At 57.7% G+C, this 22,203-nt stretch overlaps 2 long non-coding RNA genes across 2 annotated transcripts; both read right to left on the bottom strand.

Moving 5' to 3' along the window:
* Positions 1-9,635: 9,635 nt before the first annotated feature.
* LOC118663388 lies at positions 9,636-15,683 on the bottom strand. Its single transcript, XR_004970029.1, has 5 exons — positions 15,564-15,683; positions 15,121-15,204; positions 14,901-14,970; positions 13,516-13,868; positions 9,636-9,800 (listed from the first exon to the last, which is right to left on the bottom strand). It is a non-coding gene; the product is annotated as an uncharacterized LOC118663388 (long non-coding RNA).
* Positions 15,684-15,838: 155 nt separating this feature from the next.
* On the bottom strand, positions 15,839-21,162 carry LOC118663779. The gene is made up of 2 exons (XR_004970140.1): positions 20,657-21,162; positions 15,839-17,008 (listed from the first exon to the last, which is right to left on the bottom strand). It is a non-coding gene; the product is annotated as an uncharacterized LOC118663779 (long non-coding RNA).
* Between the last annotated feature and the right edge of the window lie 1,041 nt (positions 21,163-22,203).

Here is a 22,203-nt window from a genome sequence, read left to right as displayed (position 1 = left end):
CAAGACCTTGGAGCACAGGGTTTGGGCAGGCAACCCGGGGAGCAGTGCTGCCCAGTGCTCAATCTGTCCTGACAGCTCCATTAATCTGACTTATCCACATCCCGCCTGAGGCACAGTCAGTCAACGGGGCAGCACTGAAGGTGGGACCTGAGCCTCGGAGGGGAGGGGCCCGGACAGCCCAGGACGGAGAGTCGGGGTTTGGCTGTCTCGGGAAGCCCTCATCCCTCTCTCTGTCCCTGCAGACTCCCCTGGCTGCAGGGCCCCCAGAGTTTGCTCTGCACCCCTCCACACTACCTCCCTCCCAAGCTCCATGACCCTCGTTGCTGGGAGTCAGGGCCCCTCCTGTGGGGCCTGGATTCAAGCTCCTTTGCATCTGTTGGTTGTCGTTTCCTGGCAGAAGAGAATCCCATCCTGGGGCAGCTGACCCCACAGTTGGACCCGTTTCTGTCTCTGTGTCCCTTTCGTCAGGCCCCTCGCCGGGCCATCCCTCCCATCCTGGATGTTGATGACAGAGGGCCTGGTATTCCCCTTGGCATGGGTTTCCTGATTATTCTTGGAGTCAGAGCAAAGCGGATGATGGAGGCAACACCTCTGGGTCCCTCTGACCTCGGTGCCCCTGCCTGGAACTTCTGTGCGGCCGGAGCCGGCCAGATGCCGGGGCCTGCAGGAGGGGCGCGCGGGTGTGGCACTCTGGGCGACTCCATCACGCTGCACACGCAGGACACGTGCTCTGTTTGTGCAGGGGATTCGGGTGCCAGGCTGAGGAGACGGCAGGGGTCCGGGTGACATGGAAGGAAACTGAGAAAAACTCCTGTTTTCCCGCATCCGGGGTTTTAGCCCGAGTTCCAGCTCTGGCCCTTTAACTACTTCTAAGTTTTCTTTGTTGTCAGGTGCGACACTACAATGCCCAGAAGCCATGTCGGTGGGTGGGTCCCAAATCGACAGCTGTGCCGTGATGTGGCATGTTCCCGGCTGTCCCATGCGGGGGCTGGGGAGGGACCGCCAGTGGAGACGAGGGAGCATTTCTCAGGCGCTGGGCCTGTGGAGGTGGCCGCCTGGGGTGGTCAGGAGTGGGAGCCAGACTTTCCTGAAGCCACAGTGGAGAGAGGGGGGACGCTGGGTCAGGGCACTTGGGGGGCCGCACGGTGGGAGCAGTGTGTGAGGACAGAGCAGTGGGAGCACTGTGCCCCCCCCCCAACCCCCGCCGAGCCAGCTCTGCTCCTCCGCCTCGCAAGACAGCCTGAGACCCAGCCCGGGGCCCAGGACCTCATCATCACCCTCCTGCCGCACACCCTGATGTGGTCCCCTCAGGAGGGCAGTTTACTCATAACCCAGCTAAGGGTCAGATGGGTTCCTGGGGGGCTGGGGAGAGGAGCAGACCTCGGCGGCACCGAGGGTCATGGCTGTGGTCGTGGCACTGACCTCGAGTTCTGCCCACCTCGTCCTCGCACCCCAAGCCCCGGCCTGGGCTCTGGGCTCCCGAGTCATGGTGTCCTCTTTGACCCTGGGTCCTCCCCACCTCTGGCCCGGAGTCCCGACGCCCACCTGGAGGAGGCGGCATGGTTTCTTTCACTGAGTGTTGGCTCTGCTCTGCCTGTTGCTGGTCGCCGAATTTCCTGCTATTCCTCAGCACCTCCTGTTGGGACCTGCCCAGGAACTTTGGCACGTTGGTTCCAATTAGCACGATTGTAACCCCTGTAGGCACACGAGGCCCCCACTTCCCTGGCTTACCTCACAGCCAGGTGCCTTGTAGGGCTGTGAAGGGCAGTAGAAAAAAAGAAGGAAAGTGGCAGAGAAAAGAGTCGAAGATGGAGGGATTCATTCTCCAAGTTCCTGGGGGTGCCGGAGGGAAGACCCCCACCCTGGCGGCTTGAGCAACAGAAATGGGTCCTCTCACGGCTCTGGGCCAGGCCTCCCCACTCCGGTGGCTGCCTCAGATCTCGGGGCTCCCTGAGCTCTGCCTCTACCTCCAAGTGGCCCCCTGTGTGCCTGTCTGCAAACCTCCCCCTTTTGTAAGGACAGCGCTGCATTGGAGGAGGGTCCCGGACACCGAATCACACCTGCAGCAACCTGCCTGCACTCTGAGGCCCTGGGGTAGGACTTCAGGGTTTGCTTTTAGGGAACACAATTCAACCCTGGACAGTGGTCTGAGATTGGCTTGCTGAGCCTGATCCCCACGCCGATGCCAGTCAGTCAAACGCAAGATCCCAGGCTGGCCCCTGCCCCTCCCGGAGCTTTGGCCGTGGCTGCCCTGCTGCCCCTCCTGGCCGGGAACTCCCACTAAGAGCTCGCTGACCTCTGTGCAGGGCAGTCCCAACTTCCCTGCGGCCTCCTCTCCCACCCAACCTTCCTTCCTTTCTCTCTGAATCATCCAGACCAGATCTATTCACACTTTTCTTGGTGACAATCGAGACTTTGTTAACAGTGTTAGATTGAAACCACTGTAGGAAATTACAAAAACGAAAGCTGGCCTGCTGTTGGTCCCTGGATGCCACCTGAGCTGGGCCTGTACCCCCTGCCACTCATGGGGTCAGAGGGTGTGGAGGCAGAGCCTGTTTGGGGACCGGCTGTCCGTGTCCAGCACTGGCCGCTCTGGCTGAGACCCTGCACCTCGAGTCTCCAGCTCTGTTCCGGGCAGCCAGTCCTTCCCCGATAGCCTGAGGCACAGCGGAGCACAGGCCCTGCTCCGTGGTTTTAAGCCCTCTCTTGTGCTTCCCCTGGAAAGCTCTGTCCAATGTGTCCACAACCCTGAACAGACAGACCTGCTGCCCTCAGGTCCCCTGGGGGCTCAGAGCCGGGTAGAGGCGACAGCCTGAGAACACAGCTTCTGCCCCGGCTGCCGGAGTCCCGCAGCCAAGACCTCAACACCTCAGACTGGATTCACCTGCGATGCTGGCCAGTAACTATTCGTGTAGGTCTCGGCATCGCCCGCAGTGTCACCATGCCTGGACCATGGGCCCAATGACCCTGCCTGTCTGCCCACAGAGCCCCTCAGTGCCCACCCCAGGTCACGAGTCCTGAAGAGCAGTGCCCGTGACTCAGTGGGTAGGAATGTGTTGTTTGGCGTTTGCTCCTGAGAGCAAAGCTGGCATCGAGTCTGGGAGCCATCCTGCATGTGTGCGCTGTGGCCAGGCAGGCCCTACTGCTGTCCTCTGGCTCTGAGCAGAGGGTGGTAAGCAGGGAGGAGGGACCTGGAGCCTCGCCGAGGGGTTGAGAACAGCAGGCGGGCCCCAGGTGAGCCCAGGGCCTTGGGACCTGGTCCTCAAGGGCTTGTGGAGGAGATGCTTTCACAGCTTTAGCAGCACCTGGGAAGTGGGAGCAAGACATGGACATTCATGTACATTCACCGAATGGGAAGTTAGGAGAAAGAAGCCCTAAAGCTGCCTCCTGTTTGCTGGGGCCTCGTTTCTGTGGGCCACACACCTGGGAGACACCAGCAGTGGAGCCCAGCACACCTGGGCGTTGTCGCAGTGACTCATGGGAAGGCACCACCTACTGAGTCACTGCGTCTGTGTCCACACCTGCCCAGCCTGGGAAACCACTCTCCTAAGCCAATCCAGCCTGACCAGTGTCCCACGGAGACACAAAGAGGCCACAGAAGTTGGCCATGGTGGGTTTGCCTCCCATGGTGAGGGCTCGATGTCTAATTAAACAAGCCATCAGGTGTTACTGATCGCCGAGTGAATGAATGAATAGATGCATAAACCAACAGGTGAATGAATCTGTACCACGAGCCTTATTAGGGTCTGGCCTGAGAAAGGACGGGGACCAGTGGCCCTGGCCTCAGCTCACATCTGAGGGGCTAGGACAGGCCTGCTAAGCCCTTGGCTCGGACCATGTGACCGTGGTCTCTGTGTTCACTGGTAGCCATGTTTCATTCTGGTATTTCATCATTATAAGAGTTGACATCCTGACTCTGCATCAGATCTGGTCCTAAACCTGAGTCAGGGCCCTTATGCCCAGGCCACTTCTCATCCCTGTTCCTTCAGGTGCCCCGTGAGCTCTTATTCTGTTCCCTCTGGACGACCAAGACCTCTGGGCCACACTAAGGTACATGTGACTCATAGCTCCTCAAGTGTCACTACCAGGGAGAATAATTGGATTCCCACAGCCTGCAGACGTGCAGAATCACGCCACCCGCTCCCACACCTGCACCACAGCAGACATCACTGATCAATTAGGATCACAGTGTGCTTGCCCACTGAGCTCGAAGAAACCATAGCTCTCCAATCCATGGACTCGGGCCATGGCTCTCCAGATTATAACCTGTCTTCTTATTTCCATGCGTGGCATCGGCCTCCTTGCTGAGTGAGAGATGCTGCTCGTTTGTTGCCAGAGGGCAACAGAGAACACTAGGTCATTTCGTCTCCAGAGGTTCTTAGGCAGTTTCATTCTGTACAGTTTGCCTTCAAACACCCAGTGAGTCCCAGAGCGAAGCCATATTTACATTCTGAGCCCAGATGGCCAGCCAGGCATTCGGTAAAGTCTTTATAGCACTTTCAGAAGGCGACTAGGGTAGCCTGGGAAGGCTGGCCAAGTTCTCCCTGTAAAGACCTGATGTCTGACAGAGCTTTGCCAAGACCTCCTCTCCCTGAAAAGTTCCTGCCCAGTGGTATCTAACTCAGCCCTCTGAAGTTCTCCTGGGTCCCCAGGGGTATTAAAAATTGCTGTTTAAACCACACCTTGTTTATCTTCCCGAATGCTAAGTAGTAGATGGAAAGCACATTTCAGGCCCCTGGTTCTCATACAGACTCGGCCACGTTTCCTGACCTGTTCCCAGCGTTTGAATCAACGGTCCCTTTGAAGTCGCCATGAGATGGAATTACACCGAGGATGGGGGCTTCCACACAAGCCCTGCCACCCAGCCCTTGGCCATCAGCCTTGAGCCATGTGTCTTCCTGTCCCTCCCTCGCCTCCTCCTTTTTTGAAAAAAAAAAAAAAAAAGCTGTATTATTTCCACTTGGTCCGAGGTGGAGGGAGGTCACCCAGCCCAGTCGTCAGAGTGTGGTCTACAGGGTGAGTCTCACTGCCTGGTTTGGGGCATGGTTTCAGGAGGTCATAGTGATGTGGTTGTGCAGGATGCAGACCAGCAGAGCCTGGCTCAGGTCTACCAGGCCAGGGCTGCTTCACAGAGCCTGGGGATGACCCCACCCACTGTGACGGCTCTGCACCTGGCCCAAGAGACCCTCCGGCAGCTGCTCGGACGCCTGCCCTTCTGGGCCAACTCCTGGGAGGACGGCCCACACCCTTCACATCATCCCAGTGGAAACAGGTTCAGAGAGATGTGGGCCAGGAGGCCACAGATGCGGCTTAGCCAGACAACTGACAGCAGCCTTCCTGTTACAGAGGACAAGTCTTGGGGACCTAAGGACTCATGGGTGGTGACAAGCTGCTAACCACAAAAAGGACGTCACTGGTCCTAGAAACAGGGGACTGGAGAGGAGGTTAGTGGGTTCCTTGGGTCTGTTCCTCCCAATACTGTACAAGCGGGAGGCAGGCTAATGTGACCGCCGGGTGCTGTGGCAAGTGACTTCTAGATGCCTTTTCTCTGCCAGATGGCACAGATGGCACTTGAGGCCACAGCTCTTCCCTGCTGCCATTCTTATAGGGTTGATGTGGCTCGACCTTGACTGACCTTGGCACTCCATTCTCTTGGCCTTGGCTGTCCTCACGTACAATCAGTGTGACGTGACATACAACACGGAGCTTTTATCCTCCCGCTCACAAGGAGCTGCCTGCCACTCTCTGCTTCTCGCCCAAAGCACTCTGGATGCTGGGTGCCGTGGAGACGAAGCAAGCGTGACTCGGCCAGACCAGGTCAGACCCGGATCCTTGGGAGTGACCTGGGCACGTGTGGCGGCGATGACAACAGCCCCCAGGTCTCGACCACAGATGTCCTCAGCTCTCCTAAGGTGCCGTGGTTGGAAAGGGTGCTCGCACTCACCCTCCACAGCAGCTTCTAGGAGCCTGGGTCCTCCTAACGTCTGCATGCTGTTACTTGTGTGCAGCAGCCGTGAAAGGGTCACATAGTGAAGACTCAGGAAGCAGGGGTTCTCACTTCCGTCGGCCTGGGCGCTGTCTCCTTCCCAGACGCCAGGGGGCTGGGAACAGGGCCCCTCCCCTTGTTGGAAGCCAGCTTCCAGGGGCCATAGCAGACATCCAGCTGAACATCATGACTTCCCAGAGGTGGGCCCCGAAGACCTCCCGCCCCTCATCCAGGGTCCAGGGCAGAATGGCACGTGGAGATGGCACAAGGACCAGAGCACCCGTCCTCCGGGGGCGGAGGCCTGGGGATGACAGCGTCTGTCTGAATGTGCTCTTGGCCACGGTGGGGGGGGGGGGGGGGGGGGGGCTGGGGGGGAGTCCTGGGAAAGGTGGCACTTGAGAAATGACTTTATTTCCAAAACACCACTTGGCCGCCAGCCCCACCCTTGACGGCTCTGACTTGTTCCATAGTTGGAATTAGAATGCTTTGAGCAAAAATGAACATGCAATTCTGAGCACCCCAAGATAGATGTTCTTTGCCTGAGTCCTCCCCGGACCCTCTGAGTGACTCAGCCCCACACTCCCTGGGGACGCCTGCCCACCTCCTGTCCTCGTCTCTCTTATCACTGCGTCTGCCATCTCAGTCTCACTGACTTCCTCGTTTCCTTTCCGCCAGCCTCAGTGGTCTGACAAGGGCTGGGGCCTCTGACCTCAAGGTGCTGACGCAGGGAGCACTTCTCGCACAGCGGGGTGCCCGTGTGGGCCCTCGGAGAGCGCTGTCCCTGGCACCTCGAGCCCTCACCATCAGGGACCGCCCACCTGTCAGCTGCGTTGACTCAGCCTTTCCTTCCCTCCGTGCTCCTGCCCCGTCCTGTGCAGGGACATGGGGAGCCGGGAACAGTGTGAATCTCAACCCATCTGAGCTGAAGGAGAAAGTCGCCTCCAAGGAGAAGAGGAGGGCAATGTGGAGAAGGAGGGAGCCACAGAGGGAGGAAGCTGGCCCTGAGCTCCCAGTCCCAGAAGCCCCGTCAGGAAAAGGCTCTGAGACTTGAGGAAAGTCCCGCAGAAACCGACGGACGTGATTTCATTCCGACTCCTCAGCCAGAGTCTCTCCACCAACAGAGCGACAGGAACAACTCAAAGGCCAAGCCTGGAAGAACTGTTGTGGGGGTGCACGTTCTTTATTATTTCCTTATGAAACGCCACTAAAATGGCCACAATGACGAAGGGGAGGAAGTGCCCGTCAATAGGATGGAAGCAGGTGGTGAGGGAAAGCTGGGTTCAGGTGTGTCGGGCGACAGCCCGGCTCCTCAGAAGGACCTGGAGCCCGACACAGGACAGAGGCTAGTGGCCTGGGAACCACGATGAAGGACGTCTTGGGTGACAGCTTTGCAGCAGCCATACTCGCATGTGAGAGCTGAGGGCTGCAGATGGCTGTCCCCCAAACAGGAAGCCAGCAGACACCTGGTTTCTATTCCTCGATGAGGTGGGTGAGAGGTTGAAGCTCGGCCATCCTAGCATGTGCTGCTCACCTCGAGGCCCAGGACAGCTGCTTCAGCACCTGCCATCAAGCCCACCCTCCCCTCTCGGGTCCCACCAGGAGGTTGCACGCTTCATGCCCACTTGCATGCATGGGCCCTGGTGCAAAGGAGCCTGGGAAATTTAACCCTGTGCCCAACACTTCCATTATTACAAAAGCTGGAGGAAGGGGGATGAGAGGATGGTGAGGGCATGGTAATGATATTGTGTGATGTTGAGAAAGGAGCCCTCATCGCAAGAGGTGCAAGCTGAAGTATTTGTGGGTGAAATAACATGTGTTACCTGTGCAGTTAAACACTAAGTAAAAAAGTCAAAAAAATTCTGTTCTCCCATCTGGAGGAGGACAGATGCCTCTGGTGTTTTGTGCCTGGACTGTTGCTCAGTGGTTAGAGCGCCAACCCCTACACTGAATGGTCTCAGATTCGATTCCCTGGCCCTGGTTGGGGCATGTGTGGGAGGCAATTACTCAATACGTGTCTCTCACATCGATGCTTCTCTCTCTCCCTCTTTCTCTCTCCCTTACACTCTCTCTGAAAATTAATGGGGGGAAATATATCCTCAGGTGAGGATTAACAAAACAAAAAAAAGAATGCTGTCTTGTTTTGGTGTTTGTTGTTTTGAGTATAAAAATATGTCTAATAAAATAAAAACTAAGGAAACAACAAAGTGATAGGGGGGAAAAAAGTCTTGCTAAAGTAAGGGTGTCCTAATGTATGCACACGGCAGAGAACTGAACAGAAACCAGGGACACGTGAGCGCCGGGCACGGCCAGGCCTCCCGCCCGGCCTGGTGCCCAGCCCCTCCTACCTGGTTTCTGGAGCCGCCGGGGCTGCTCTGCTGGGCAGCTGTTCCTGGACCCCTCAGCGCCGGGCTCCTGGACATTCGATACTCAGAGTGGAAAGGAGGCTGAAAGCTTTAACCCCTAAATGCTTACGATTGTAAAATGGGATCTGGCAAATGATTAAACTGAATTGCAGACCTAATTGCTTTCACTTAAAATAATATTAAAGCAAATGTGATCTTGTGTTTAACTTGGAGAAACAGTACCTTTAGCAACACAATTCTGTTCTGATTTTTCACAAGGGAGGGAGGGCTCTACCCTGCAGATCACTTGTGCAAAAATACTGTGAAATGAAGTCCTTGGTGCCTGGGAAGTTAAGGCGCATTTTTAAATGGAGCAAATATCTACTTTGGGGAATTGTTCACCCCTATTTCTGCCTTCAGCCCAAAAAGCAGACATCCCCGCCGATGGAGAGAAGAGTGAGGGGTGCCCGCACTTTTGCTCAAGCCGCTTGGGCTGTGGAGTCAGAGTCCCTGAAGGGCTCTGGCCCTGACTGGGCCGGGGTGTGAGAGATGGAAACGGTGACTCAGAGGGGCCTCCAGCCCCTGGGCCCTGTTCCAGGTGCTGGCAGCGGGGCCCTGCTCAGAGCCAGGGGCAGTCGCCACCGGCACAGGCACTCTCTGCACAGGCCTGCGGGCGGCCGGGCGGGTGTTGTGTGCGTTTGGGGGCAGTGAGCACAGAGCGGACACCAGGACTCCAGCTGCGGAGCTTCTGGAAAGCAGCTGCTGGGCCCAGCAGTCAAGGAGGAAAAGCCTCTGGAAGAACCCAAGGCCACGGCTCGAGCAGCCGTGGGCCGCCCTGGAAGGAGCTAGAAGAGAAAAACAGTGAAGGGCGCAGCGATCCGCTCCCACCAGTTTCCAGGTCCTGAGTTCACGCTCACATTGATCTTTGCTCAGAGTTGCCAAAACAGCTGTTCACACAGCAGGGAGGGTGGGACTCTAGGGGCCTGAGCCCTCTCCTGCCCCCCCCCCCCGCCCGCCCACCGAGAAGCCGGGGGAGGGGCGGAGGGGACAAAGGGACATCACGCAGGGCACTCCCTCGCTTTTTTTCAGGAGTCCCAACTAGGAGGAGAAAAAAAAAATATGAGACAGGGAGAGAGAGATGAAAACACATGGCCATAAATCTGGGATCTGTTTTTATTGGTGTTTCTATTTCAGATTTTCAGTTTGGAAAAAGACTTTCTTATACATTCCAGGCTACCTCTGTGAGGGTAGAGAGATAATGATAAATGCAAAAGTTAAAAAAAAAAAAAAAAAAAGGAAAGTCCTTTTTGGATCCAGGAGAACACATCCTGGTTCACAGCCGATCGCCTCAAGGCCCCTCATCACTAAGCTGAACGGGCATCTCCGTGCTGCTTCCCTGGGGGTGACTATGCCAAGCCGCCTGCACTCGGGGTTCTCCCCACAGGCTGCCTGGGGCTCCGGCAGGAAAGCGGCTGTACAGGGAACAATGGGTGGAATGTTTCCCTTGAGCTCGTGAAAAGCATAAGAAAATGACAGATTGGAGGGTGCCCTTGGGCGATGAGAAGGGGGGTGGGGGGCCTCTAGGTTCGGATGTGGCTCCTTGTTCTCAAGGGGGATGTGCTGTGTGGGACGCACCATGGGTTAGATTCGCAGGAATCCAGCCAACACTGGACAGCTTCTGATTCGGCTGCTTGCCTGTGGCCAGGCCATGAAAAGGCGGTCTCTGTCTCTCTGTGTGCGTCTGGGTGCACGGCAGGGACCCTCCACTCCAGCCGCCAGGCAGACTAGGTGGGTTAATCTGCTCCAGCTGTGCCCACGATGGGGGTGGGGGGTCCCCCCTCCCCAAGCAGCTGCAAGGCGTTGGGTGTATAAACCGAGCACAGACGAGGGGGGAGACCCAGCTGTGCTCACACAGCCGCCCAAACACAGCACCTCCCTGGGCCTGGCCGGCTGACAGAGGAGAAGGGAGAGATTACTGTAAGCCCCAGGTATTTTGTGAGCTGGAGGCCGGCGGGGGAGGACGACGAGGGCGCCAGCGACACCTCCAGCTGGCGGGCGCTCCTGGCAGCCACGTCCCCAGATTTACGTCCTAGTGGGCGAGCTCAGCCAGAGGCTGGACAGCTGCCCCTGAGGGAAGTGTGGCCGGGAGAGGGCTTGGTCACGGGAGCCCAGCCCCCCGCACCAGCTTGACTATGCACCACAGACCCAGGCGGCCAGGGCCCAGCCCCAAGGCCAACACCAGGGCCCTCCCACAGGGGCTGCAGCATCCCCACCACATGACTGCTGAGGGCAGGTTCTTCCCACAGAAAGAGGCAGCCAGGCAGGAATCGAGGGAGGAGACGGAGTTCCGGTGGCCAAGATGTCCAGGTGAAGTGACAACCCAGAACTCCCAGGGCAGCCACAGCCAACGGGAGATTTCCCAGGAATTCTGTTGGCACTAACTGCCCTGTTTTCACTTTCTGCTGAAAATTGTTAAAGTGATTTTGCTTGAGACGTAGCCCCAGGCACCAGGCTCTTCTGTGGGGGGAGGGACCAGACGAGAAGCTGGGACCATAGTCACTCCTATGTGTGGAGGGCGCTGCTGGACACGTAGGAGGTGCTCAGTGCACATTTGCTGATGTGGCTCTGCTGGGGAAGGGGCGGAGGGGACAAAGGGACAGTCTCTACTCCGGGGCAGCCTGAGGATGGACCAGGACAGGGTGGCCTGGAACAGGGAGACTGAGAGAAAGCTGTGGACGTGGGGGAGGCGGGACACGTCCAGTCCAGCTTGGGGATGGTGCTGGCCAAGCCGCCACTAATCCGAAGAGGCCGATGGTGCTGGGGTTGTTAGCCTCCAGCCTGCCCCCGGCCCCCGGCCCCCAGGACAGCGCCCGATCCTCCATAGAAACACAAGGAGGCCCTGGAGTCGTGAGGGCCCCCGAGCTCGCAGCACACCTCCTGTTGGGCCCTCACTGTCCCGCTCAGTCCCCAGCTACCCTAAGGATTGCATTCTGTTTTATGGGCCAGGAGACCGAGGCACAGAGAGATGTAGCACCTTGCCCAAGGCGGCACAGCTCAACAGCTCTGGCCTGCAGCTGTGCTGGCTGCATAACAAATAAGCCCTGAGATGAGGGGTTTGTTCCCTCGCTCTCCATGGGTCAGGCATCCATGCTGACGTGGCTGCACCCTCTGTTCAGGGGCTCACACGCCTGAAGCCAAGGTCTCCGCAGAGCCACATTCCTGCCAGAGGCTCCCGGAAGGTCCCCATTCCGAGGTCCCAGCTGTAGGACTGAGGTTCCCACCTCTGCACCTGCCTCCTGACCTCCTCCTGGGGGCCCCTGTCACTGCCATGATTCCCTCTCACCGCCCCACCCACCAGAGGGCACAGAGCTGCCAAGGGCCCCCCGACGGCAAAGGCCCAGCCCAGCAGCCAGGTAAGCCCCCTTCTGGGGCTGCTGCGGCTCCGGCAGGCACAGTGAGGCCGACCCACTCCCTGACCCGGCCGAGAAGCATTCAGACCACTCGCCAGGTTTCTCGCGAGAACGACCCTTGGCCAATGCTGTGAACAGGGTTCCTACCTAAAACCTGGAGAAACATGGAGTGTCACATGCCCGTCCGACTCCTCCTCCTCCCGTGGGGACCCACGCAGTGCCCAGCAGCCCCCTCGCCCTGCCTCCCTGCAGACAGCACTCCGAGCATCTGCCGAGCGGAGATGAGTCTGACTTGGGCGCTGGGTTTTGAAGAGTTTCTGAGAAAAGGAGAATGTGACGAATCTACTAATTTCTTACACTGATTACAGGTTGAAATGATAATGTTTTGATGGATGGTGTTAAATATAATATGAAAACTATAAGGAAGTATATATTTTTACTCTTTTAATGTGGCCACCAGAAGACCTAACATCTCACATGTGCTTCCCATTAGATTTCTATCCGACAGTGCATGTCTAGAAATCACTATAAAATTTTCCACCTCCTGCCGATTTTATTAGAATCATGTATAATCCACACGTGAACACGTGGCCAAGGGAACTCTCCATAGTTGTCACAATTAGGATTTGGGGGAAATGGGTTTGATTTTTGTTTTCTTATTTTCCTTTTGTTTTTCCTATTAAAAAATAATTTAGTAGAGAAGGACTTTGCGGTCGCTCATGGCCTAGAATTATTTTTCTACCCAGATTCAGGGCTGAGTGCCCAACAGCCTTCTGAGTGGCAACAGAGGCCCACAGGACACGTGTGTGTGTGTGTGTGTGTGTGTGTGTGTGTGTGCGCGTGCACACGTGGGACACAGCGCAGTGGAGCACAGACTGAGGGTGTGCAGGGCCTGGCTAGTGAGTTGTCAGAGGAGGAAGTGACGAAAATCAGCCAGGGGCACAGAGAGAGGTCAGCCATGGAGGGAGAGGCCAGGAGGTGATGCAGTGAAGACACCTGGTTTCCAGCCTCAGGCGCAGGGAGTCGGTGGGCTGACCCCTAACAGACCTCCCGCCTGGTGGCTTCTCCCCTCCAGGCCCAGGCCCGTCCTGTTTCCTGCGGTTAAGGTCTCTATTCCCTCCCTCCACCCCTTCTGTTGACCAGAGAGGATCGCATGGCCAAGCTCCTTTTGGGGGGACAGCCTATGCCCCCAATGTCACAGGGGCCCAGAGGGGTTCGCTGACCAATAAAGCACGTCTCCCTCAGTCTTTGTCCTGGTCAGAGACCAGCAAGCCGGCCCACACGCTCCCCACATCCACCAACCCACACTGTCCCTCAACACCGGGCGGGGAGACCACCAGGTGCCCCATCACGGGACCGGGGAGAACAGGACACAGACACCGGCTCACAGGGAGGGGGTGACAGGGGCCATGGGGCTGGGGATGAGATGGCGGAGGGCAGAGCCCACTGCTGGTGCTGCACTAATTCCTTTGAGATGAATTTACTACTTCAGCACATACATCTCACCATGACCAGCACTACGTGAGGGAGACCACACGGGGATATGGACCACACGCATCATAGCAGCATGAGCTCGGGCGCCCCAAAGGGCACAGGGGCAGAAGGAGGCAGCCCCACCTTTTCTGTCCAGGTTGGGGGCCTCCTGGTCCTGCTGGTCACAATGTAGAAAGAAGGCGACTTCTCCCTGCCCACCCGCTGTCACCTCTCCTGCTGTCCACGGGCAAACCCTGAAAGAACTGGGTGCCCAACACTGCGCAGCCCCGAGGCCCCCTCTCACCTGACTCCCTCCACGGCGCCCCCACGGCTGACCGGAGCCTCCGGTGGCATTTCTGGCCTGAGGCAGGCATGGTGGAGGACGTGCTGTGGAGGAAGCAGCCAGCCCAGGCGGGGCATGGAGTCCTGGGAGCCCGGCTGTGCAGGGCCTGCCAGAGGCAGCAGAGGGGATAGCACAGGCCCCCGCCCTGTGGTGGGAGTGCCAGGCAGGGATTTGGAAGGAGGGGCAGGGAGGCCCAGCTCTGAGGCACCATCTTCTCCGACACGTTCCCTGAGCCTCGCTCGTCATGCCCACGTCTTCGACAGCCTTCAGGAGCCCGTCTGGGGGTCCTGCCACCATGGCTCCGAGTGTGCAGCCTGTGGTGGGTTCGGAAGGAGGGAGCAGGTGTGGGTGGGAGCTGGAGTATATCTCAAGGGCTGATGGAGGCTGACTCTGTTCTCCCCAGAATCTCTCCCTGAATTTTCACTTAAACCCCGGGAAATATAACCAATTAGAGATTTGGTTTAAATAGGATCCTAGTCTAAAATTGAAAATGTACATGCACTATTAAAAAGCCATCAGTCAGCCCTGGCCGATTTGGCTCAATGGATAGAGTGTTGTCCTGTGAACCAAAGGGTCCCAGGTTCAATTCCGGTCAAGGGCACATACCTTGGTCTTAGGCTCCTCCTCAGCCTGGGCCCTGGTCGGGGCTTTTGCAGGAGGCAACCAATCGATATGTTTCTCTCATATTGATATTTCTCTCTGTCTTTCCCTTCTCTTCCACTCTCTAAAAATCAATGGAAAAATATCCTTGGATGAGGATTTAAAAAAAAAAAAGCCACCAGTCATTCACACATTAGTATAAATAAGCCCCCTGCTTCTTCTATTCCAGCCTTTACTATGGCAGCTGAAATGCAGGTCTGAGCTCTAATGGGGTTCTGAAGAGGACACACCGGCTAGGTGGCCGGAGGAAGCCCACTGGTACAGCATGCTCTCTGAGGTAGACCGGAGTTCTGAGTAGCAAATGATGTGGCTTTTTTTTTTTTTTTTTTTTTTTGGAAACAAGTAACTTGTAGTTGGAGAACTTCCTGTTCGTTTTTGGAAAGCATCCTTCAAAATCCAAACATTAAATAAAAATAGCATCTGCAAGACATGGCTGTCGAAGAATCTGTAGTGGAGGACTGAATTCATGGAACGTCTCCCCAAGGACACAATGCGAGCAGTGGGTGCACACGCAGGCTCTGACAAAGCACACCCACATGTGAGCACACACACGCACACGCACACTGTCCACTGCTGGTGCAGGCTCCGCCCGCCCTCCTGGCCCCACGCTAATCCATGCCCTTCCTCCCGAACCCTCGTTCCAGCCTTCATCTTGGTGGAGCCCTGGCAGCTGAGGAAGCACTGACCTGTGTCATTCCGATTCGATCGTGGATGCAGGTTTGTTTTCAGCCTCCATCCTTTTCTTCAGCAAATGTTCTTTATTAAAAGAAAGTTAATTGAGAGCACTAAGCAGTAACTGAGTAAATCCTCCGTGCTGCCGTGGTGCAGGCGCCCATACCACGCTCTGCGCCTGCGGCCAGTCATCGCCCGCCTGCCCAGCCGTGACACCTCAGCGACGCATCTCACCTGCTATTTGTGGCCGACCCTTTACATCCCTCAAGGAGCCTGGAGCAACAGAATCCGGGGGGTAGGAGGGGAGCAAATGAAAACCTTGAAAAGAAACATTGGGTGGTGAGTACATTTTTGAGCCTTTCTTTCTGGGAGCTGAAGGCCAGAGAGGCCAGGGGTCAAGATCACTCGTCCCAGAACAGGTGTGGCCATTGGATCTCGCCCACCATTCAGTGCCACGCATGGCTCCCGCAGGCCCCACCACAGCTGCAGAGTGGCTCTGGGACACCTTCGGGCCCAAGAGTGATGCTGCCTGGTGAGAGCTGTCTACTTCCTTTGGAAGAGTTCACAGCATCTGGCCAATTGGTGCCCGTTCGAAGGCTCAGAGCCCCCTTGCTCCATGGCACCAACACTGTCCTGGCAAAGGGGCCTCTTGCCCAATAAAACAACTCCTATCTTACTTGTTTCTGTTTTTAAAACCACAGATTCGTCCCAACGGCACAGCCCCAATCCCAATGCTCATGGGTCCTTCAGCCACATCCACGGCGAAGCTGTGTTTCCCTGCGGTCCCTGGACTGTCAGTCCCACTGCCAGGGCTCTTGCCTTCCCACAGGCACACCGTGGCTGTGATCACGCCCAGCAGAGCCACCCATGCCCCGGGCTGCGTGGGCCCCATGTTCCTGACACTCAGGGCACCGGGTTTGGGAAAAATAAACCAGTCCCCAGTTCTACAAAGTCAAGTGTTTGCATGTTGAGTTTATTCAGATCACAGATGTGTCTCCTGGCATCAGGGCCGCCCCACAGGCCACTGTGAGATACAGCTGCCAGCTGTGGGGAGGTGCTCAGTGCAGGGCCGAGAGGATCCGCCCGCAGGCCAGCACCAGCGCCCCGGGCCCCGCAGTACAGGCCTGCAGGTCGCGCCTCTCTCCGTCCAGGTCCAGCTGCCTGTCGCCGCCTTCCTTCTCACGGCTCCCGCCAAATGCGAGCTCTGCTCTGCGGCAGTCCCTCGGCTTCTGGACTTAACAGACTTGACATTAGTTCCTGACGATCCAGACATCGCGGCTCAGAAGCCACACGAGACGGTGCTGGCGGTGGGGAGCTGCGCGTCGTCGGCGCAGACAGGCTGAAATTTACAGCAGTGACCTGGGCCTCGTCGGGCCTGTGACAGGGTGTCGAGTGACTCACTGCTTAGTCACCCGCTCGCTGGGCCAGGTTGGGTGGATGAGGAAACACAGCAAAGGTCAGACAGTAGGAGTTTGTCTAGACGCCCTATTTTGGATTCTACACTCAGTGTTTCTGTAGCAACCCTCGCAAACACCCATATTTTAGCAATAGTGTGAAAAGCGCCGTTCTCTGGAGCCGCTCTGCCCACTGACCCTGTTCACCCTCGGTGCCTGCTGCCGAGGCCCCATCTGGAGGTGGCGGGAGACCCCTCGGGAGGCCGGCCCCGCGGCCGCTCTGGCGACGCCCAGCCCTGGGAAGGATGCTGGAGTGGGAGGAGGACAGGCCTTCGCGAAGCTCGTCCAAGGTCCTCGGGAAGCGTGCCCAGAAGGACAAGTGGCTTATTTTTCCTCCGGGCCTAATGGGAAGGCTGGTTTATGGCCCGTCCCTTAGTCATTTCTCCTGGGTTCGAAGCAGACCTTCTGAGAACTGAGGAGGGGATATCACACGTGTGACTGAGGTGCCGGGAACTGGAGGACTCGGGAGGGTGGAGAGGAGTGGGGGCCGGGGGCAGGGCCGGGGTTACCGGAATCTAAAGATGCCTTCCCGCTGGCTCTGCACGTCTGGGGACTGCTGGCTTCGGGTGGGCAGGGGTCAGGGTGCTGCTCAGCACCCACAGGGCCCGGGACAGGGGACGCCCACTGCCGAGCTGTCCGGCCCGAATGTCGGCGAGTCAGGGTGCGACCTGCGCTAGAGAATCGGGCCAAGTCATAAAAGAGAAAAACAACCTGACGAGTGAAACGGTCCTGAAGGGCTGGCTGCGTTTCTGACATTTTCATTATTATTGTTTTTACTGCTACCAGACTCCCTTCTCTCCTCACCCCACTCGGACGCCGTCCAAACCGGCCTGCTGGGACGCCTTCCTGCGGCCGCCTGAGGAGGTCTGCCGGGCTCGCCACCTGCCAACTCCGAAGGCGTCGCCCGCCCCACTGCCCCCGCGCGCAAGCGGGCCCTGTGGACACGTGTGCGGGTCATTTAGGAAAGAGGCCTGCGCGCCACCCCTGGGAGCACCGACGACAGTGGAAGGGCGCCGTCTGCACTCCCCATGCTCGGAGCTGGCGGGGGCTCAGGGACCTGGGTCCCGTCAGTTACTGTCCCTCCTCACACCCAGGGCTCCCTGCACACCTGGGCCTGGCGCGCGGCGGAGCCGTTCTGCAGAAGCACCTGGCTGCAGCCCACCTCGGGCTCTCTCGGGACATGTCCAGGCTGGGATGCAGAATGAAGTCCTTCTCATTGGGAACCAAGAAGGTGCTGGACCTTAGGAGCACCGTGACCCTCCGTGGGGCGCGGCCTGGGTGGGTGAGCCGGCAGTCGGCTCAGCCCTGGGCCATGGAGCCGGGAGAACAAGCTCACTGCGTCAGCAGTGCTGGGACAGCAGAGGCGGCTGAGCTGGGCCCCACTCTCTAGGAAGGAGGTGGCCAGGGCTGCTCTCTCTGCGAGCCTGGACCAGAGACCCGCGCACATCGGGAATGAGACCACAACATGCCTGGCTGAGTCTGGACCCCACAGAAGGAACCCCGAGACCTAGGTTTGAATCAAGGTCCCTGTGGGAAACGACCCCACGAAACACCACTTCTCAAGTAGGTGACCAACGTGGGGCAGAGCTTCGCCCACACCGCCGCTGGGGGGCAGCACTGAGCTCAGGTGGTGTTGGGCGCTCACTCGTGGGAGGGACTGGGATGCACCTGGTCCCGGAGCTGGTGATGTTCGGGCCCCTGAGTCTGCTGCCACGACCAACAGGTCCTCTCTCACTAGCACAGTAAAGACCAGACACGCCCCCTTGACAACCACGGATCTCGGGCCACGGTGACTTAGATATAATTTGATAAATGTTGAAAAACACGTATGCAGACTTGGACCTTAAAATAGTGAGCAGCTGCCTCTGTCCTTTGTCCTCACTGAAACCACCTGGGAACAGCAAGGCTCGGAGGGGTGTCTTGGAGACACAGGAAGAGAGCCCACAGGTCATGCCGGGAGCCGGTCCATCCTTGCTGTTTCAAGGGACCTGGCATATATGGCATACTGTTCTTAATATGTTTGCTCACCTTCTTGGCACTGTGTGTTTTAACCAAGGTTACCTCTCCGAGAAAGGTTGTTTCCCCAGGTAGGGATTTTTCCCTGAAGTTAGGGAGGGAATAAAACCCCTTAACTAAGTGCCAGGCGGGTAATTAATCACTTTAACTACGAACAATCATGCTTAAGCTACATAATCTTTACTCCCTGGAATGGAGATAAGAAACGCCCTAACCTTTGGAATAGAGATTGATAGGATTAGAATCAACTGGTATAAATACAGATGTAACAAGACAACAGGACACAGAACCTAGACACAGAACCTACACAGAACCTACACAGAACCTAGACACAGAACCTAGACACAGAAACTGGCCACAGAACTAGAGACAGAACATGGCAAAAGATCCTGGACAGAACCTGGCTACAGAACTTGGCTGGAGAAACTAGACAGAACCTGGCTGAAGAACCTAGAGACAGAACCTGGCTGAAGAACCTAGAGACAGAACCTGGCTACAGAACCTGGATAGAACATGGCAAGAGAACCTGACTAGAACCTGGTGACTGAACCTGGCTGGAGAACCTGGACAGAACCTGGCTGGAGAACCTAGCAAGGGAACATGGCTACAGAACCTGCCTGGAGAACCTGGAGAACCTGGCTAGAGAACCTACAGAACCTGGCAATAGAACCAGGCAAGAGAACCCAACCATGCTGATCAACTGAACGCTGCCTCTGTGTCATTCCTTCTTCGCCGACTCTGTCCACACCTTTGGGGACCCCTGGACCTGCTGGGGTTGGACCCCAGCAAGGTCACAGACAGCACCGGGATGGGGCCCTGCCCAGAGAGGGCTGCTGCGGGAGGGTTGGGCAGGGGTCGGGGACATGGGCTCTGGGGGGTCACAGATGACACGGAAACCCCCACAGTGGCCTGCTGGTGAGGTGGGCCAGGGAGAGCTCCTCTGTGACTCCTGCACGGCTGACCTCTGTGGCTGGGAAGAAGTCCAGGTGAGCAGTCCCACCAGGTGCTCAGAGGTGCACGGGAGAGGCTTTGCTGACCCAGGAACCCTCCCTCGGTTCTGGAACACTCCTTGGCCATCACCCGCGTGAACTCCTAGCAAATGGAAGGTCTAAAGAGAACTCACCATGTTCAATGATGATCGATAATCTAAAAGGGTCCACGCGAAGATACTACAAGGCCCTGGCCAGTGTGGTTCAGCAGGTTGGAGTGCTGTCCCATACACTGAAAGGTCATGGGTTCAATGCCCAGTCAGGGCACGTACCTAGATTTCGGGTTCAATCCCTGGCCCTGGCTGGGGCACCTGTGGGAGACAACTGACCAATGTTTCTCTGTTGCAGCGGTTCCCAACCTTCCTAATGCCGCGACCCTTTAATACAGTTCCTCATGTTGTGGTGACCTCCAACCATAAAATTATTTTCGTTGCTACTTCATAACTGTAGTTTTGCTACTGTTATGAATCGTAATGTAAATATCTGATATGCAGGATGTATTTTCATTGTTACAAATTGAACATAAGTAAAGCATAGTGATTAATCACAAGAACAATATGTAATTATATATGTGTTTTCCGATGGTCTTAGGCGACCCCTGTGAAAGGGTCGTTCGAGCCCCAAAGGGGTCGCGACCCACAGGTTGAGAACCGCTGCTCTATCGCATCGATGTTTCTCTCTCTTTCTCAAAAAAAAAAAATCCATGGAAAATATCCTTGGGTGAAGATTTTGAAGAAAAAGAAAAATGAAACGGAGAAACAAATGGCAGACAAAGGACAAACGCCGGTTTTGAAAATTTTTTGTTTTCTCCTTAATTTGGGGGAAAGCACCAGGAGGCAGGCCTCCCAGCTGCGGAGGGATGTTCCCTGTGTCCTGACTCGGTTTGCCTCTCCCTCGGCGCAGGGGCAGCTGAACTGCAGGCCTGGGCGAAGGGGTCCAGCCCCGTACCTGTGGCCTTCCCCCTGGTCCCGACGCTGGCTCCGTCCAGGCCCAGGCCTGTCCTTTCCACCCCTCTGCCGGTCTGGCCCCCAGCAGGTCTCACTCATGTCCAGGGCTCGCCCACCATCTAGATGCAGCTAACCCCTATCGTGTGTCCAATTGCTCACCTGGCTCCTCCTCTGGGGTGTCTCCAGGGCACCCCATATTCAGCTCCCCATGCCCCATCCTGTCTGCACCCAACCAGAACCTATTGGTAACCGCCTGTGATGGGCCCCTCGCCCAGCCTGTGCCGGGGCCCCAGGGCCTGTCCCTCTCCTGGCCTGGTTCCGGGCATCTCTCCCCAGGCAGGTCGGTCAGGGCGGAGGAGCCCACCTGGGCTGGAGAAGGCAGGGCTGGTCGCTCTGCCCGTGGCCAGTGGGCTATGGGGGCCCAGCTGGTATTTCATCCTCGTGTTCGGAGTCCTGGGCTCAGACCTCTTGTCCCTCCCGCATTCCTCTGGTGCCTCCCGCTCTGGCCCAGGGTCCGGAGCCGTGCTGAGCAGGGCGGAGCGGGAACGGGCTCAGCCACCTTGTCGGGCTGACTTTGGCCTGCATTGCTGAGAGCATGCCATCCCTGTTCGGAACAGGGCGGGGCATAAATAACAAAGGCGGTGGCGGCGCCTGACGGAGCAGGGCCCTGGGAACCTCCTGCTCCTCTGTGGCTGCAGGAGGTCGAGGCCCAGCACCTGGCGCAGAAATTCGCCCACCTCTAAGGGGCAGAGACCGGGTCCCTATACATACAGATCCTCCTGTGAGGCCGAGCCGCCTGCCCCAGCCCACTGCTGGTGAGCCCCCTGCCGGTGTGTCCGTCCCACACTTACAACCTGGATTTGCTCACGTCCCCCGAGTCAGGAGAAGGGGGTGAGGGTGGGGAGTCTCACCTAAGCCTGCCCCTCCCAGCTCTGGTGAAAAGACGCAGGTTTTCGCTTCAAACCATTTCCTGAAGAAACGGGGTGGGAAGAGATGGGTGGGGTGGATGCAGCCGAGAAACACGGAGCACCTGGGGCCTGCCCACCAGGGGCACACGCCCTGCAAGGCTCCTGCCCACCCACCCAGCTCGAAGGCCGCTCTGTGGGCCACTGGCCCTACAGGGGTCTGGCCCAATCGGCCCAGCAGACACCCCGCCCCTCGGGTGCCCTTTGAGCGCCTCACCCCCACCATGACCCCAGAGCTCTGGTCCCCCAAGAAGGGCCTGCCGCACATCGCTGAGGCTGAGAACGCAGCCAGGCACGGCCCCGCGCCTCCATCCAGTTCCCTGTGTGACAACCCCCCAAGCAGGCATGCACCCCTTCCCCAGGGAGCCCTAAGACCCTCAGGCTTCCCGCATTGACGCCTGCCCCACAGCCCACAGGCTCTTCTGCCAGGACACGGGAACCCTTTCCCCCTGAGGGGGCAGGGGGTGGACAGGGCTCCCTGCAGAGGCCGGCCCGGGGACCCACGCCTGACTGGGGGGTCCTGAGGTGGGAGACAGACGTGTGAGGAGTGTGGGATCTGCTGAGACGTCGGCACAGGCCCTCGGCTGGCGTCCCAGCCCTGCCTCTGCTGTGGGAGGCGGTGTCGTAATGGAACCACAGCAGCTCCGCCACTAATTAGCAGTGACCTTGGCAATGTCCCTGGGCCTCAGTTTCCTTCCATAAAAGGAGGGCGGGGGAGGTGATGACTGGCGGAGGGAGAAGCCAAGGCGTGGGGCGGGCTGGGGGCTGGCCCCAGGGCAGGGCATCACCACCCAGAGAAACAGAAACCTGAGAACAGTGACGTGTTTGCTCGCAAACTCCAGACAGACCTCAGCCTGTGTGCACTGTGGCCCCAGACCAGCCACTGGCCCAGGGGCTGGGGAGGCTGCCGACACCCCACTGGGCCCCAGGGCTGCACCGGAGCTGG

The sequence above is a fragment of the Myotis myotis genome, unplaced genomic scaffold (genome assembly GCF_014108235.1).
Source record: "Myotis myotis isolate mMyoMyo1 unplaced genomic scaffold, mMyoMyo1.p scaffold_m19_p_9, whole genome shotgun sequence".
Classification (NCBI taxonomy): Eukaryota; Metazoa; Chordata; class Mammalia; order Chiroptera; family Vespertilionidae; genus Myotis; species Myotis myotis.
Note: the sequence above shows the minus strand (reverse complement) of the source record. Positions and strands in the feature narration are given on the sequence as shown.